This window comes from Salmo salar, chromosome ssa05, assembly GCF_905237065.1.
Source record: "Salmo salar chromosome ssa05, Ssal_v3.1, whole genome shotgun sequence".
NCBI classification, from domain to species: domain Eukaryota; kingdom Metazoa; phylum Chordata; class Actinopteri; order Salmoniformes; family Salmonidae; genus Salmo; species Salmo salar.
In genome coordinates, this window is record NC_059446.1 from 72949006 (window position 1) to 72968203 (window position 19198).

Genomic DNA, 19198 nt, shown 5'->3' on the forward strand with positions numbered 1-19198 from the left:
GCATGCAGTAACTGAATGAACACACTAACTCACCCCCACACACACCCCAACACAGAGAGCCATCCATACAGGCAGACAGGCAGACAGATAGCTACCCGCTGGGGTCTTGTGGCTCTACTGCAGACAGACAGATGGACGGACGGACGCACGGTGATGACAGCACACGACTGGTGCTGGCTGATGGATGGATTGTGAGAGAGTTGGAGTGATGGAATGATGAGACAGACGGAGGAGGGAGAGAAGGACAGATGTGGGGTGAGCTTGTCTCTTTCTCATAGTTCTTTTATTTCCATGGTTGTCGTCTGTAAAGAAAGAGATGGGGGCACAGAGGAGGGTGTCAGCTAAACCCCCTGACAGACGCCATTTTGGCTCTAAACCAGGAAGTAGTTCCCCATTGGTACAGATCTAGGATCAGTTAACCTTCTCTCCCAATGTTAACCATAACCATTAGGTGGGAAAACCAGTGTCTAGGGAGCAACTACTCTACAGCTGTACTGGCTACTCCCGAAACAGAGAAACAGCTGGCTAGAGCCAAAATGACCTGAGTTTCACTCACTTCTATTCACTTACCTGGAAACTCTGTAAGAAACATACTGGAGGGTGAAACTGACCTACATGGGCAGTAGAGGCTGCCTCTAAGTAATGCCCCAAAGATCAGTGTTCTCTATTTGAACCATCACCACAACAGCATTCAATCTAAAGCATCAACACTCATATCACTGCTGTTGATTGGTGGCTTGTCTGATGCCATGCACATTAAACTCTTGCTCTCCATTGGTTTCAGTTGAATATTGAATATTTGCAGCCCACAATGTGAGGTTAGGGGCCTTTGACTAAAAGCTAAGGGAGAGACTGTACTGACCTACTAGTATTTTGCCTAGTTAAATAAAGGTACAAATAAAATAAAAATACAAATCTGGAATCCTCTCAAACTGCCATATCAGAGAATACCCCATTCTTCAGCACCTAACACAGCAATGTGTGACACCCACCCGCAGGCTTAAATCTTTTAGAGCCAATATGTCCTCTGTTTCCATTGCACCTACACTTCACTGCATCACTGCACAGCTTCTGAGCATCCATCTTGACTCAATACTCTACGGACATCAAGGATACTTGACCTCTAAGCCATACCAAAGCACTGAAGGCTCCACTGCACCGCATAAAGAAAGAGAGGAGAGAGAGAAAGAGAGGAGAGAGAGAGAGATAGGGGGAAAGAGAAAGAAAGAGAGCGAGAGAGCGAGAGAGAAAGAGAGAGAGCGAGAGCGGGGAGAGCATAGAGAACGTAAAGGGAGAGATAGCAGACAGAGTCAGAGGGAGTATGAGAGAGAGGGGCAGAGAGAGAGAGGCAGAGATGACAGAGGGAGAGAGTGGGAAGAGAGAGAGAGCAGAGAGAGAGGGAGGGAGAGAGTAAAGAGAGAGAGAGTAAAGAGAGAGAGCAGAGAAAGGGAGAGAGGGAGAGAGAACATGAGAGCGAGCGAGAGAGAAAGAGAGAGAGAGAGAGAGAGAGAGAGAGAGAGAGAGAGAGAGAGAGAGAGGAGCACTGCAGCATTGCTGTGAGGGCTGGGGCTTATCTCTAATTGGCTGCTTTGTTATCAGGAAGCTTAGAGATGAGGACAAATGAGCTTTGCACAATGACCAGGCCAAGGATGGGACTTACCCGACATGCCTTATAGAGGAGTAGTGACGGGACTACACATACGGCAGCTAGCTAACACCATTCATTCAGCTTCAACTACTGTCCTATTCTGTTCTATTCTGTCCTATCCAGCCCTGTCCTGTCTTCCCCCTTCTAAAGCCTGTATGTCAGAGCAGCAGTTGAATGTATTATAAATTAGCTGCTTGTGCCGCAGTGAAGATGGCGTGATGGCTACTGTCATTTTCAGAGATCCCTTCAGCTAAATCGCTGGACTAGTGCAGGGTTGGGCAACAGGGTCTGCAGTGAGTTTGTAGGGCCAGTTGTAATATACCTGATTCAGCTTATCAAAGGCTCGATGGATCTAGTTGAATCAGGTTTACAACACATGGTTGTTGAGCACAGTGCTAGTGGGTGATGCGTGTAAGGTAGGTTATAAATTAAAGACAGTGATGGAAGGAATGGGGTGAGATGAGAGGGGTTCTTTTCAGGTGATTTCAACTTCCTGATCTGCTGACACCATGGAACATGAGGAATACAACCACTGTATACTGTACATCTAGACCATCAGCTCCTGTTACCTACTTCACCACTGGAGTCATCCTTAGTTCAGGGATGAAGTGGTATCCTTATGACATATTCATTTGAAGGGTAGAAATTACAATCTTCACAAACATCCAGTATTGATAGATGAAGTGGCTGTACTGTACTAGCTCTCTGCACAGATACAGTTCAGACAGTATCACATCAACAGTGAAGAGGCGGCTCCGGGATGCTGGCCTTCCAGGCAGAGTTCCTCTGTCCAGTATCTGTGTTCTTTTTCCCTTCTTAATCTTTTCTTTTTATTGGCCAGTCTGAGATATGGCTTTTTCTTTCCAACTCTGCCTAGAAGGCCAGCATCCCGGAGTCGCCTCTTCACTGTTGATGTTGAGACTGGTGTTTTGCAGGTACTATTTAATAAAGCTGCTAGTTGAAGACGTGTGAGGCGTCTGTTTCTCAAACTAGACACTCTAATGTATTTGTCCTCTTGCTCAGTTGTGCACCAGGGCCTCCCACTCCTCTTTCTATTCTGGTTAGAGCCAGTTTGTGCTGTTCTGTGAAGGGAGTAGTACACAGCATTGTACGAGATCTTCAGTTTCTTTGACATTTCTCGCATGGAATAGCCTTTTTTTCTCAGAACAAGAATAGACTGACGAGTTTCAGAAGAAAGGTCTTTGTTTCTGGCCATTTTGAGCCTGTAATCGAAACCCACAAATGATGATGCTCCAGATACTGAACTAGACTAAAGAAGGCCAGTTTTATTGCTTCTTTAATCAGAACAACAGTTTTCAGCTGTGCTAACATAATTGCAAAAGGGTTTTCTAATGATCAATTAGCCTTTTAAAATGATAAACTTGGATTAGCTAACACAATGTGCCATTGGAACACAGGAGTGATGGTTGCTGATAATGGGCCTATGTAGCTATTCGAGGGGAGATTTATTTTGATAACTGGGTCACTGTATGGACAACCAATTACTATCTTAAACATATACGCCCCTAACACAGATACACCTGCTTTCATGTCAAAAATGATAACCCTGTTCAATGAGCATTGTGTTTCCTTTGGCGTGGTGGCCAGAGATTTTAATTGTACCCTCAACCCAACCCTAGACAAATCATCTCAAATCCCCACCACAAGTCCTAGATCTGCAAAGATGTTGAACTTTCTTACTAAAGAGATGGGACTGATAGATATCTGGAGAGAGACTAATAGCTCATCTATGGACTATGCATACTACTCTAATGTCCATAACACCTACTCCCGTATAGATTACATTTTTATCCCAAAGAGTTTCATAAATTCAGCCACGTGCACAATCGGACCCATAGCACTTTCAGATCACGCCTTTGTCCACCTCCGCTTTGACCTCTGCAAAAACATCCCGAGGTCAAAGAGCTGGAAATTCAACACCTTTATGTTATCAAACGAAGCGTTCCATACATTGGTAACTACATGGATAGACAACTACACACAAGACAACAAAGATTCTCCTGTTTCTCCGGCCACAATGTGCGACGCTGCTAAAACCACACTAAGAGGTCATCTAATTGCAGATGTGTCCTCTAAGAAAAAAGCAATGGAAGCACACAGGGTAGATCTTGAGAGGGAGCTGGAACGCTGTGAAAAAGTACATAAACAATCCCCAGACAGCACCTCCTGGAGTCAACTTAAAGCAGCAATTGCCAAACTGAACTTGGACTATACTTGGGAGATAAAAAAAGGTTTCTTTACTAAACAGAAATACCATGAGTATAGCAATAGGCCTAGTAGATTGCTTGCTTACCAATTAAAAAAGAGCAGTCAGAGCGTACAATCATAGCTATCCGAACAGTAGAGGACGAGGTCACATATGACCCCAAAAAGATACATTTAACTTTTCATGATTTTTACTGCAAACTATATACCTCTGAGAGAAAACATACGGAGGCAGAACTCCACTCCTTCCTAGAGGGATTCTCGCTACCTAAATTATCAGAGACCGACCAAGAAGATCTCAACTCCCCCTTCACTCCTGAGGAGGTCCTGGAGGCAATTACCTCCATGCCACCTAATAAGTCCCCAGGCCCAGATGGATTCCCAAGAGAGTTCTATAAAGCTTTTTGGCCCCAGCTTAGCCCTATTTTCATGCCAATGCTGGAGGATTTTTTTCAAAAACGGAGTTCTCCCAGACTCAATGCACACAGCTCGCATTACAGTGTTGCTCAAAAAAGACAAGGACCCTCTATCCTGCTCATCCTTCCCACCCATAAGCTTGTTGGATTTCGACTACAAAATAATTACCAAATTGCTCGCCAAAAGACTAAACACTCTTCTTCTTAATAAAAGCGGACCAAACTGGATTTATTAGAGATAGATACTCTTCTGATAACATTCGCCGTCTTTTTGATATTATTGATCAAGTAAACGCACAGAAGACCCCTGTCCTGCTGGCTTCACTGGATGCTGAGAAGGCGTTCGACAGGATGGAGTGGAGCTTTCTGTTCTCAGTCTTAGAAAAGTTCAATATGGGCCCAAACTTTATTAAATGGATCAAATCACTATACTCTCATCCAAATGCCATGGTGACTACAAACAGACTGAACTCTGACAGATTCCCTTTGGGATGGGGCACAAGACGAGGGTGCTCGCTGTCCCCCCTGCTCTACTTGTTGGGGGCGGAGCCTCTGGCAGAGTTGATAAGGAGCAATCCAAGTATTATGGGTGTTTCTGCAGGCGGCCTGCAGCACAAGATTTCGCTCTACGTGGATGATGTCTTGCTCTACATATCCAACCCTGAGAAATCCCTCCCTCCCATTTTAGACACAATTGCTCAGTATGGCAAGTTTTCAGGTTATAAGATACATTTTAACAAATCCACTGTCTGCCCTCTCAATATTACACTCACCAGCTCTATGAAGACACTATGTCCATTCCAATGGAAGACCCAGGGTTTTCAATACCTTGGGATCTTCATAACACCAGATCTGAATAGCCTTTTCAAGGAAAATGATCTTCCACTCCTGGATCGAATCAAGAACGATCTCCAAACCTGGATCTCCCTCCCAATTAGCTTAGTAGGAAGAATTAATGTCATACGTATGAACATCCTCCCTAGACTGAACTATTTCAGATGCTCCCATGCTATCTCCCAGTTTCCTTTTTCAAAACAACTAACCAAAGCATCACCAAATTTATATGGGGCAATAAAAAACCTGGGATCAAGTTCTCCACTCTATCTAAACCTGAACCTAAGGGTGGTCTTGCCCTTCCCTCCCTTCAATTGTACTACTGGTCTGCCCAAATCCGCAACATGCTAACATGGATCACAAACAGACAAGAGTCAATGTGGATTCAGATAGAAGCCCAATCCTGTGGTTCATTGCCCGTAAACTCAATTATATTCATTAATAACTTTAGTGAAATGGGCAACATAGCCAAAACCTTTGATTTACAGCACCCTACTAGCGTGGAGAGACTGTAAGAAATACCTGGGCATTTCCTCCCAAACATGTTCTCACTCGCCTATAGTAGGCAACCCAGACTTGCCAAAAGCCCTGAGGGATGCCAACTTTAATCTTTGGCATACTCTAGGAATCAGGACCTTTTCAGACCTATTTCATCAGAAAACCACTACACTGAAATCCTTTCAAGAGCTCTGCAGTGAATTCAATGTGCCAAGATCCCATTTTTTTTCAAATCTTCAAATTAGACATGTCATTTCGTCATTTACTTCCAAGAGGAGGTTTAGAACTCAGTTGAATGAAGTTGAAACCCCTCTTGCTACAGCACAATCCATTAAAGGCAAAGTCTCCTATATCTATAGACTCCTTTCTGAGAAAGGGGGCTCCTCCTTTACTCCTTTGAAAATAATCTGGGAAAAGGACCTTGGTCTGACTATCAGTGATGAGTTATGGGTGGAGGTTTGCGACAGGGTATACTGCTCCTCTACTAATGTAAAAATGAAAGACTCTAATTACACATTTTTGTACACATTTTATTACACTCCTTTGAGACTCCATAGAATGAAAACAGACATTTCTCCTAACTGTAAAAGATGTACCTCTGAAAGTGGAACCTATATGCATGTATTTTGGAGCTGTAGAGAGATTGCCAGATTTTGGCAATCTATACATACTGCTGCACAGAAAATACTAGATGTACAGTTTGATATGACCCCGTGTATCTATCTTCTTAATGCCCAGCAGGACTTTGTTCTTGATCATGACAGAGAAAATTTGCTGATGACTATTACATACTTTGCTAAGAAATGTATTCTTCTATTGTGGGCCTCTAATACCTCTCCTACATTTAAAATGTAGATTGACCAGATTGTTGACTTTCTCCCTCTTGAAAAGCTCACTTATGACCTCTGCAGGAGACAGCCCAAGTTTGATAGACTCTGGTCTCCACTACTTCAAATTGGACAGAGTGAATGGGGTGATTAGGGAAATGAGCAGATACATGTTGTGTAAGGTGCTGTAAAATCTAAAAACTAATTATTTGCTCGTCGTCTCAGCTAAGGCCGGAAATAGCTAAGAAGAACCTTGATAGTGCTGCTGCAAGTTTTATATATATATTTATTTTTTAATAATTATTCTTTGTGTGTATGTATATATAATATATATATATATTTTAATTTTAATTTATTATTATTATAATTTTAAAAAATATATTATTATGATTATATATATATATATATATATATATATATATATATATATATATATATATATATATATATTTTTTTTTTTTTTTAAGTATGTCACATCTGTGAATGTGGAATGTGTTTTGTTGGTTGATTGAAAAACAAGAAAACTTAATAAAACTTTAAATTTCCAGCTACAATAGTCATTTACAACATTAACCATGTCTACACTGTATTTCTGTATTTCTGTATTTCTGATCAATATGATGTTATTTTGATGGACAGTAAATGTGCTTTTCCTTCAAAAACAAGGACAGTTCTAAGTTACCCCAAACTTTGAAACGGTAGTAAATATACTGTATTCTATACTATTCTACTGTATCTTAATCTACACTGCGTGCACAATTATTAGGCAAGTGAGTATTCTGATCTTATCATTGTTTCTATTCACATTTTCAAACTCCAAACCATATAAACTTGAATGCTTATTGGATTTAATCATTTTCAGGTGATATGTATTTGTGTAATGAGGGAGGGTGTGGCGAAAGTGAATAACACCTTATATCAAGGTGTGCATAATTATTAGGCAGACTCATTACCTCAGGTAAAATGGGCCCAACATTTTTTTTAACTGACACTGAAAAGCCAAAAATGTAAAATGCCTTTCAGACGGATGCGACACTCTTTAAATAGCTAAACTATTGAGGTGTGACCACCGGACATTCAAACGTTTTGTTGCGAATAGTCAACTGGGGCGCAAAAAACGCATGGGGAAGAAAAGGCGCAAATTAACTGCAAAAGACTTGAGAAGAATTAAACGTCAAACTACCAGGAACCCATTATCCTCCAGTGCCACCGTATTCCAGAACTGCAACCCACCTGGAGTGTTGAGAAGTACAAGGTGTCAAGTGCTCAGAGACATGGCCAAGGTCAAGAAGACTGAAACAAGACCACCACTGAATAAGATTCACAAGTTGAAGCGTCAAGATTGGGCAAAGAAATAACTGAAGACAGATTTTTCAAAGGTTTTATGGACAGATGAAATGAAAGTGACTCTTGATGGACCAAATGGATGGGCCCGTGGCTGGATCAGTAATGGACACAGGGCACCACTTTGAGTCAGGTGCCAGCAAGGTGAAGGAGGGGTACTGGTATGGGCTGCTATCATTGAGGATGAGGTAGTTGGACCTTTTCGGGTTGAAGATGGACTGAAACTCAACTCCCAAACCTACTGCCAGTTTCTGGAAGATTCTTTCGTCAAACAGTGGTACAGGAAGAAGTCCTCAGCATTCTAGAAGGCCATGATCTTTATGCAGGACAATGCTCCATCACATGCATCCAAGTACTCCACTGCTTGGCTAGCCAGCAAGGGCCTCAAAGATGCCTGAATAATGACCTGGCCCCCTTCCTCACCTGACTTAAATCCTATTGAGAACTTGTGGGCCCTTCTCAAACGTGAGATTTACAGTGATAGAAGACAATACACCTTTTTGAACAGCATTTGGGAGGCTGTGGTTGCTGCTTCAGCGAAAATTGATCGTGAACAGATCAAGAAACTGACAGACTCCATGGATGGAAGGCTCATGGCAGTTATTGAAAATAAGGGTGGCTATATTGGTCACTGAAAGGCCAAAAAGGTTATATAATTGTCATTTTGTGTTACTTATCTGTTACACTTACTCTAAAAATTGAGAATAAACAAGAGAGAAATTATTTTTGTAATTTAGTTGCCTAATAATTCTGCACACTTATATATTTCCCTGAGAAAGACAAAACTGTCACGTTTCGATGGCAGGAAAAGGGGTGAAGTCAAGCGCAGGAGACGGAGGTCCGTTGAACAAAACGTTTAATAATCTATAAACAAAAATGCCGCAACAAAGCAGGGTGCAGAATCCCAATAAGGCAGGAGAACAGCTCCAAAATACAAAAATAGACGGGGCGCAGCCCGGCAACCCTAAAACCTAAATAGTACGCGGCGTAGTCTAATACATAAATAAATCCTGGCCACAACTTAAAACATAACAAGCAACAATCCCGCACAAATCCCCAAACCAAACAGACAAACTAAATACCCCCCCTAATTACAAACAAGGAACAGGTGCAGACAACAAACAGACATAACTAACAGTCACCGAAACATGGATCTGTGGCAGCTAGTAGGCCGGTGACGATGACCACCGAGCGCCGCCCGACCGGAGAGAGGCGCCACCTTCTGTGGACGTTGTGACAAAAACTCACTTTTCCTTTGTTAAACATTCAGGTTTGAGGTTCAATAACATTTTGGATTGACTGCGAGCATTGTGTTTATTCAACAACAAAATGAATCCCGAGGAATACAATTTGCCTAATAATTGTGCATGCAGTGTATGCCACTCTGACATTGCTCGTCCATATATTTATATATTCTAAATTCCATTCCTTTACTTAGTGTGTATTGGGTATATGTTGTGAAATTATTAGATATTGCTTGTTAGATACTGCTGCATTGTCGGAACTAGAAGCACAAGCATTTCACTACACCCGCAATAAAATCTGATAAACACGTGTATGTGACCAATAACAATTGATTTGATGCTCTTTGGAAATCATTAAACAGAAACATCAGTCCACTGGGAAAGCCTAGGAGTTTCCTCTTCCAGCATTTCCACGTTCCAGATTTTCCAAGGAGCTCATAAACTCAGCATGTGCATTGCTTCACATTATAATGACTTTAACGGCAGCACTGCTGACTACATAATTCCACTGAAACATATGGTAACATACCATCCATTCACTCTCATCTGACACAAAAAACTGCACAACATCAACTCTGAGCGTCCATTCCAATCAGTCCTTATTCCTTTCCATCTCACAAGACAGCAACACTGCAGGTAGTGCATTAGGACACAGACATGAGGTCTGCAATGGTATTGCATTAGATCCAAAATGGCCACAGTCCTTACTTTGATCATACCAACTATTATCAGCTATCACCAACTATTACCAGCTATTACCACCTATTTATCAGCTATTACCAGCTTTTACCAGCTATTACCAACTATTACCAACTATTACCAACTATTATCACCTATTAGCAACAATTAGCAACTATTACCAACCATTACCACCTATTACCAGCTATTACCAACTTTTACCAGCTATTATCAACTATTACCAACTATTACCACCTATTAGCAACTATTACCAGCTATTACCAACGTTTACCAGCTATTACCAGCTATTACCAGCTATTACCAACTATTACCAGCTTTTACCAACTATTACTATTACATTCAATATATTATACATAGTATTTATAGTATCGAATCTCTTAAAAACTGCAATATGTAACTTTTTGGGTGACCCAAACAAATTCACATAGAAATGTGAGTTATAGATCTGCCATTCTCATTGAAAGCAAGTCTAAAATCAAGCCACCCCCTGTACCCGGACTTTGTACTACTCCCCTCTGGGCACAGGTATAGGGCACCCGTCGGCAGGAAAAACAGAACTAGACAATAATTTGTGCCAGGTGTGATATCCCTCCTTAATAGCTCGGGCTAATGTTCCTATCGACACAGTAAGGCCAGCAGGCTTGTCTCTTTTTATTGGTATGTAACTGTTATGGAAGTTGTATTGTCAATTTGCTTTGTATTTAAACAACACTTTAAACGTGTACATGACACTGCAACAAAATTTCCCCATGGGGACAATAAAGTCAGTAAAGTAAGAAGTGGTAGATCTGTACTATATGAGCAATTTCTATGCTCCCCATTCTTAAGTTTCATTTTTGCGTGTTTTACTTTCGGTTTTGTACACCAGCTTCAAACAGCTGAAAATACAATATTTTTGGGTAATGGAAAATATATTTCACAGCGGTTTAGATTGTACAATGATTCTCTACACTATACCTGCCTGTTTTGTCACATAAACTGAAATTAGGAGAACTATTCGAATTTTAGCAACCAGGAAATGGTGGAAGGATTTCTGCATAGCGCACCTTTAAATCTAGAAAGGACATTAGGACAAAAGGCTCAAATGGAAACAGTCCTAACTCATCCCCTCCAACATCACACACACACACACAGATACAAGATCCCCACATGCCTCCGTTTACCCTCTATCCATCCTCTCCCACTCCACCCACAGATCCAAGATGGTGTCTCAGTAGCATTTCAGTAGCCTACCTTCCAGGCAGCAGATCCTCCAGAGGCCAGAGTGGGTGAGGGCTCCGGGGTCCTTCTTGTCCTTGTTGTGGGGGTCATCCGAGTGGTTGCGGGTGCTGTTGCAGATGGAGGCGCGGGAGTACAGCCAGTAGTCCGTCCCTATAGAAACCGTCATCAGGCAGAAGGCTGCAAAGGCCCCCACGGTGGTGAGGAGGATCTGGATCCCCTTCTCACAAACCATCCCTAGAGAGGAGGGCAGAGGAGGAGGAGAGAGAGAGGGAGGGGAGGGATGAGAAGTAGAGAAGGGACAAGGAGGAAGAAAAGTGAGAAATAGAAAAGGGATGAGAAAGGTGGAGGGAGGAAGAAGGAGAAGAAGTGCAGTAGAGACAAGAGAGGAACAGATGAGATAGAAAAAGGGAGAAAGGGGAGTTGAGGGAGAGGGAGGAGAGAGAATGAAAAAGGGATGGACAGAAAAAAGAGATGCAGAGACAGATGCAGAGAGAGAGAAAGAGAGAGAGAGAAAGAGACAGAGAGAGAGGCAGAGAGAGAGAAAGAGAGAGAGAGAGGCAGAGAGAGATGCAGAGGGAGAGAAAGAGGCAGAGAGAGATGCAGAGAGAGAGAGAGAAAGAGGCAGAGAGAGAAAGAGGCAGAGAGAGAAAGAGGCAGAGAGAAAGAGGCAGAGAGCGAAAGAGGCAGAGAGAAAGAGGCAGAGAGAGAAAGAGACAGAGATAGAGACGCAGAGAGAGAAAGAGGCAGAGAGCGAGAAAGAGGCAGAGAGAAAGAAAGCGAGAGAGAAATAGGCAGAGAGAGAGACGCAGAGAGAGAAAGAGGCAGAGAGCGAGAAAGAGGCAGAAAGAGAGAAAGAGAGAGAGAAAGAGGCAGAGAGAGAGAGAAAGAGGCAGAGACAGAGAAAGAGAGAAAGAGGCAGAGAAAGAGGCAGAGAGAGAGAAAGAGGCAGGGAGAGAGGCAGAGAGAGAAAGAGGCAGAGAGAGAAAGAGGCAGAGAGAGAGGCAGAGAGAGAGGCAGAGAGAGAGAAAGATGCAGAGAAAGAGGCAGAGAGAGAGAGAGAAAGCGGCAGAGAGAGAGGCAGAGAGAGAGGCAGAGAGAAAGAAAGAGGCAGAGAGAGAGACAGAGAGAGAAAGAGGCAGAGAGAAAGAAAGAGGCAGAGAGAGAGAGGCAGAGAGAAAGAAAGAGGCAGAGAGAGAGGCAGAGAGAGAGAGAAAGAGAGAGAGAAAGAGGCAAAGAGAGATGCCGAGAGAGAGAAAGAGAGGCAGCGAGAGATGCAGAGAGAAAGAAAGAGACAGAGAGAGGAGGGGTATAAGTGGTTATATGAGGTGTCCTTGGAAGGGGAGTTGGACGATACTGCTGACTCGTCTTAACAGGAAGGAATTGATGGTGAACACAACAAATTACACTGAGAATCTCAATGTGCTCCATATTCATGACCATGACACCACTCTCTCCCCCACATAATCAGCATAGACAGGGCTAGCGCAGAATACACAACACACTCGATGAGACAGAACACACACACACACACACACACACACACACACACACACACACACACACACACACACACACACACACACACACACACACACACACACACACACACACACACAACTCAATATACATAATCACAGCGCAGGAACAGCAGCAACATCAGCACATACAGGAACAAAGCAAGACTCAACAGGAAATCTTCATTGTCGCAACTCAATCAATCAATTAATCAATCAATCAACCATTTAGGCTTATACAATCAATCCTATACAGTATCAGTGTTCCTATCCTCTTCTTACCTCCAACATCACCATAGTATACCCCTCTGGTCCCCTTGTACATGAAGTGGTGCTAAAACCTGTGCATTTACATGATGGTTACATAGGCCTCTGCCCAGCACCTTGCCCTGAACTTTAGTCACTGTTACTAGCCGGCCACCCCCCGGTACTCTACCCTGCACCTTAGAGACTGTTACTAACCTGCTACCCCCCGGTACTCTACCCTGCACCTTAGAGACTGTTACTAGCCAGCTACCCCCCGGTACTCTACCCTGCACCTTAGAGACTGTTACTAACCTGCTACCCCCCGGTACTCTACCCTGCACCTTAAAGACTGTTACTAACCAGCTACCCCCCGGTACTCTAACCTGCTACCCCCCGGGACTCTACCCTGCACCTTAGAGACTGTTACTAACCTGCTACCCCCCGCTACTCTACCCTGCACCTTAGAGACTGTTACTAACCTGCTACCCCCGCGGTACTCTAACCCTGCACCTTAGAGACTGTTACTAGCCGGATACCCCCCCGGTCCCCTACCCTGCACCTTAGAGACTGTTACTAACCTGCTACCCCCCGGTACTCTACCCTGCACCTTAGAGACTGTTACTAACCTGCTACCCCCCCGATACTCTACCCTGCACCTTAGAGACTGTTACTAACCTGCTACCCCCCGGTACTCTACCCTGCACCTTAGAGACTGTTACTAACCTGCTACCCCCCGGTACTCTACCCTGCACCTTAGAGACTGTTACTAACCTGCTACCCCCCGGTACTCTACCCTGCACCTTAGAGACTGTTACTAACCTGCTACCCCCGGTACTCTACCCTGCACCTTAGAGACTGTTACTAACCTGCTACCCCCCCGGTACTCTACCCTGCACCTTAGAGACTGTTACTAACCTGCTACCCCCGGTACTCTACCCTGCACCTTAGAGACTGTTACTAACCGGCTACCCCCCGGTACTCTACCCTGCACCTTAGAGACTGTTACTAACCTGCTACCCCCCGGTACTCTACCCTGCACCTTAGAGACTGTTACTAGCCGGCTACCCCCCGGTACTCTACCCTGCACCTTAGAGACTGTTACTAGCCAGCTACCCCCCGGTACTCTACCCTGCACCTTAGAGACTGTTACTAACCTGCTACCCCCCCGGTACTCTACCCTGCACCTTAGAGACTGTTACTAGCCTGCTACCCCCCGGTACTCTACCCTGCACCTTAGAGACTGTTACTAACCGGCTACCCCCGGTACTCTACCCTGCACCTTAGAGACTGTTACTAACCTGCTACCCCCGGTACTCTACCCTGCACCTTAGAGACTGTTACTAACCTGCTACCCCCCGGTACTCTACCCTGCACCTTAGAGACTGTTACTAACCTGCTACCCCCGGTACTCTACCCTGCACCTTAGAGACTGTTACTAACCTGCTACCCCCCGGTACTCTACCCTGCACCTTAGAGACTGTTACTAACCTGCTACCCCCCGGTACTCTACCCTGCACCTTAGAGACTGTTACTAACCTGCTACCCCCCGGTACTCTACCCTGCACCTTAGAGACTGTTACTAACCTGCTACCCCCCGGTACTCTACCCTGCACCTTAGAGACTGTTACTAGCCGGCTACCCCCGGTACTCTACCCTGCACCTTAGAGACTGTTACTAGCCAGCTACCCCCCGGTACTCTACCCTGCACCTTAGAGACTGTTACTAACCTGCTACCCCCCGGTACTCTACCCTGCACCTTAGAGACTGTTACTAGCCTGCTACCCCCCGGTACTCTACCCTGCACCTTAGAGACTGTTACTAACCGGCTACCCCCCGGTACTCTACCCTGCACCTTAGAGACTGTTACTAACCTGCTACCCCCCGGTACTCTACCCTGCACCTTAGAGACTGTTACTAACCTGCTACCCCCGGTACTCTACCCTGCACCTTAGAGACTGTTACTAACCTGATACCCCCCGGTACTCTACCCTGCACCTTAGAGACTGTTACTAGCCGGCTACCCCCCGGTACTCTACCCTGCACCTTAGAGACTGTTACTAACCTGCTACCCCCCGGTACTCTACCCTGCACCTTAGAGACTGTTACTAACCTGCTACCCCCCGGTACTCTACCCTGCACCTTAGAGACTGTTACTAACCTGCTACCCCTCGGTACTCTACCCTGCACCTTAGAGACTGTTACTAACCAGCTACCCCTCGGTACTCTACCCTGCACCTTAGAGACTGTTACTAACCTGCTACCCCTCGGTACTCTACCCTGCACCTTAGAGACTGTTACTAACCTGTTACCCCTCGGTACTCTACCCTGCACCTTAGAGACTGTTACTAACCTGCTACCCCTCGGTACTCTACCCTGCACCTTAGAGACTGTTACTAACCTGCTACCCCTCGGTACTCTACCCTGCACCTTAGAGGCTGCTGCCCTATGTACATAGTCATGGAACACTGGTCACGTTAATAATGCTTACATACTGTTTTAGCCACTTCATATGTATATTCTGTATTCTAGTCAAGGCTGATCCTATACAACTACTGCTGTACCCACCTTTTCTATTCATATACTGTCTATAATGTCTATACACACCATTATATACATATAGATTTATATTCCGGACTCTGACATTGCTCGTTCTAATATTTCCATATTTCTTCATTCCTTTCTTTACATTTATGGGATTTGCCTGTATTGTTTTGTTATTGTTAGGTATTACTGCACTGGTGGAGCTAGGAACATAAGCCTTTCTCTACACCTGCGATAACATCTGAACATTTGTATTTTATTTGGCTTCACCTCACCCCAGGCTAGAACTGTTGTTCTAGATTACACATTTACCTCCATTGTGACTTCATTTATAAATCTTTGAAATTGTGCAAAGCGCACTCGAGTATAACAGTTGTAAGTACTATTACCAATGTGTACCTGCAATGTAATTACACTGTACCTGCCTATGTAATAACCACGTAAATACATTGATTATAGTGCCACTTGATGTAAAGTGGGACCTCATTGCGTTACCAAGGTATACATTTACATCAGCTGAGGTAAGACTTACCTGCCGCCGAGTTTCTATCCTTCGACTCCATTTTGAAATCTTTCTTTTCCTCGTTAATGAAGAATGCGCTGTCCCCTCAATCCGGACAGCATCCATCGACTGTTCTCACTCTCTCCCCCTCTCCTTCCTGCACTCGTTTTCTCTCTCTCTCTCTTTGGCCTCTATCTCTTTCTCTCTCTCTCACTGGAAAGATGTGCTGGTGGAGGCTCTTGATTGTGATTGGACGCTCTCGCTCTGGTCCTCTTATTCACAGGAAGCAGTCACTGAGGAGGACATGGTAGTTGGGCTACTGCCAAAGAAAGACAAGAAGAAGAAGGAGGATGATAACATTAGTTGTTTATAGCTGTGCAGTTATGAGGCCTGTTTATCTAAAAACTGTGATCATCTCAGAAAGTTCAGACTTTCAACAAGTCACGTTATAAAGTCAAGTTCTAAAAACACAAATAACAGAAAACTAAAACACTAAAACCTATCAATTCCACTCTCATACCAGTATAACATAGAATAGAATACAAATGGTGCATCTGAATATAGAGCTAGAAATAACAGATCTGGTCTGAATAAGACGAGTGAGAAAGGGGGAGAGTAGAGAGGGTGCACTCAACATTGTTACCATGGCAACATTGAATTCCAAAGTCTGGATCAGCATAGAGCGAGGGACTGAGAGAGAGAGAAAGATAGAGAGAGATGAACGGAGAGAGGGAGTGAGAGAGAGGGAGTGAGAGAGAGAGAGGGACTAAGAGTGAGAGAGGGACAGAGAGAGAGAGGGACAGAGAGAGAGAGGGACTGAGAGAGAGAGAGAGAGAGAGAGAGAGGACTGAGAGAGAGAGAGATTTTGAATTGAATTCAAGAATTCAAACCTTTCTTCAAGAAAAAAAATGTAATAAGTAAATGTCAAATTGGCTTTCTCCCTAACCATCGCACTACTGACCATATATACACCTTACACACACTAATTAATAAACACGTCCACCAAAAAAAAGATGGCAAAACCTTTGCTTGCGTATTGACTTTAAAAAAGCATTTTATTCTATTTGGCACAAAGGGCTATTCTACAAATTTCTCCAAAGTGGGCTTGGTGGTAAGGTGTATGTATGTACACAGAAAACAAGTGTGCAATAAAAATCCAAAACCAAAGAACAGAATTCCTTTCACAACGTTGAGGTGTGAGACAAGGCTGCAGTTTGAGTCCAAATCTTTTCAACATTTATATCAATGAATTAGCAGACATGTTGGACCATTCTTCAGCCCCAGGACTCACACTACTTGACACAGAGGTGAAATACCTGCTATATGCTGATGACTTGGTACTTCTATCACCAACCAAAGGTCTTCAACAGAACATTAATATTCTAGAGCAATATTGCCATAATTAGGTCCTGGCAGTAAATTTCCAAAAAACGAAAATCATGATTTCCCCACAAAAAAACAGACGTCAGAAACACAAATATAAATTCACCCTGAACAACACCATAACTGAACACACAAAAAATGACTCCTACCTTGGTCTGACCATATCTGCATCGGGAAACTTTAATATGGCAGTGAATGCACTCAAAGAAAAAGCCTGCAGAGCAATGTATGCAATAAAAAAGAAATTATTCAATATCAACATCACAATTAGAATTCGGGCCAAAATATTTGACAGTGTAATTCTACCAATAGCTCTTTACGGAAGTGAGGTTTGGGGGCCACTCAATAAACTGGACTTTAATATGTGGGACAAACATCCAATTGAAGCCCTACATGCAGAATTCTGTCTGAAAATTCTACAAGTCCAGAGAAATACACCAACTAATGCATGTAGGGCAGAATTGGGCCGCTTTCCAGTAATAATGAAAATACAGAAAAGATCATTAAAATTTTGGCTACATCTAAATTCAAGTCCAAATTCAAGTCTGCAATTTGAAGGACTTCAAACCCAAGAGCTGAGCCCAGAAACGAGCCCTCTCAGTCAGCTGGTGTTGGACCTAACCAACCAAGCTGACACCAGCACTGCTTCAAAAGAAATAATTCCAATAAACAAAATATATTTACAACATTGGAAAAACTAAACAAAGTCCCAAAGCCGACTAAATTGCTATCTGACCCTAAACAGAGAATATGAATTGGCTGATTATCTCTACTCTGTCAGAGATACGAAGCAGAGACAGATCCTTACCAAGTACAGGCTGAGTGACCACCGATTGGCAGTAGAAACCGGCAGACATAAAAAGACATGGCTACCCAAAGAGGAGCGTGTATGTGGTCACTGCACGACAGGGGAGGTAGAGACAGAGATGCACTTTCTCCTTTACTGTGATATATATTCTGCACCAAGAGATTCATTAGTCACAGAAATGACTACATTTATTCAAAATTTTTACTTATTAAACCCAGAGGAAAAACTTAAAATACTCATGGGCGAAGGAGCAATGCCTCCTCTTGCAGCCAAATATGTATTTGCCTGCCATAGCCTGAGGGACTCTGAATAATAACATCTGCATAGTAAGCAGTAACTTACTTATTATTACTATTATTGTTATTACTAGTATTGTTATTACTGTTATTTTTATTACCATTATTATTGTTGTTTATCATTCCAAAAAGTAGTGGTACGAGTAGTAGGGTGATGGTAATGATAGCAGTTTAGTAATGGTGGTGGTAGTAGTAGTATGGGTGGTAATGGTAATGATAGCAGTTTAATGATGGTGGTGGTAGTAGAAGTAGTAATGACGATAGTAGTTGTAGTACTGATGTAATGGTGAAGATGACCGTTATTTAGTTATAAGTTAGTTATAGTTTCATCTTCCATGTTTAGCTTTTTATTTATTACATTTCTACTATATTGTTGTTATTTTTGTATTTAATTTTGTATTATTATTTACTACAATTTTACATTAGAATTTGTTATTGTTTATAATTTTATTACAATGTATATTGTATACATTGTTGCTTAGGCAATATTGACACAATGTTTTTCATTCCAATAAAGCAGCTTGAATTTGAATTTGAATTTGAGAGAGAGAGAGAGAGACTGAGAGAGGGACAGAGAGAGAGAGGGACAGAGAGAGAGAGAGAGAGAGAGAGAGAGAGAGAGAGAGAGAGAGAGAGAGATGAACGGAGAGGGACTGAGAGAGGGACTGAGAGAGAGAAAGAGAGAGAGAGAGACTGAGCAAGAGAGGGAGAGAGAGAGAGAGACTGAGCAAGAGAGGGAGAGAGAGAGATAGAAAGACAGACAGAGAGAAGAACTGAGAGAGGGATGAGAGAGAGAAGGGGACTGAGAGAGAGAGAGCGATGGACAGAGAGAGAGGGACTGAGAGAGAGAGTGGGACTGAGAGAGAGAGAGAGAGAGAGAGAGAGAAAGAGGGACTGAGCGTGAGAGAGAAGGACAGAGAGAGAGAGAGAGAGAGAGAGAGAGGGAGACAG

At 43.3% G+C, this 19198-nt stretch overlaps 1 pseudogene; it reads right to left on the reverse strand.

The window, feature by feature from the left end:
• The window catches only part of LOC106605817 (voltage-dependent calcium channel gamma-4 subunit-like), a 43399-nt pseudogene that overhangs the window by 5543 nt on the left and 18658 nt on the right, over positions 1 to 19198 (reverse strand).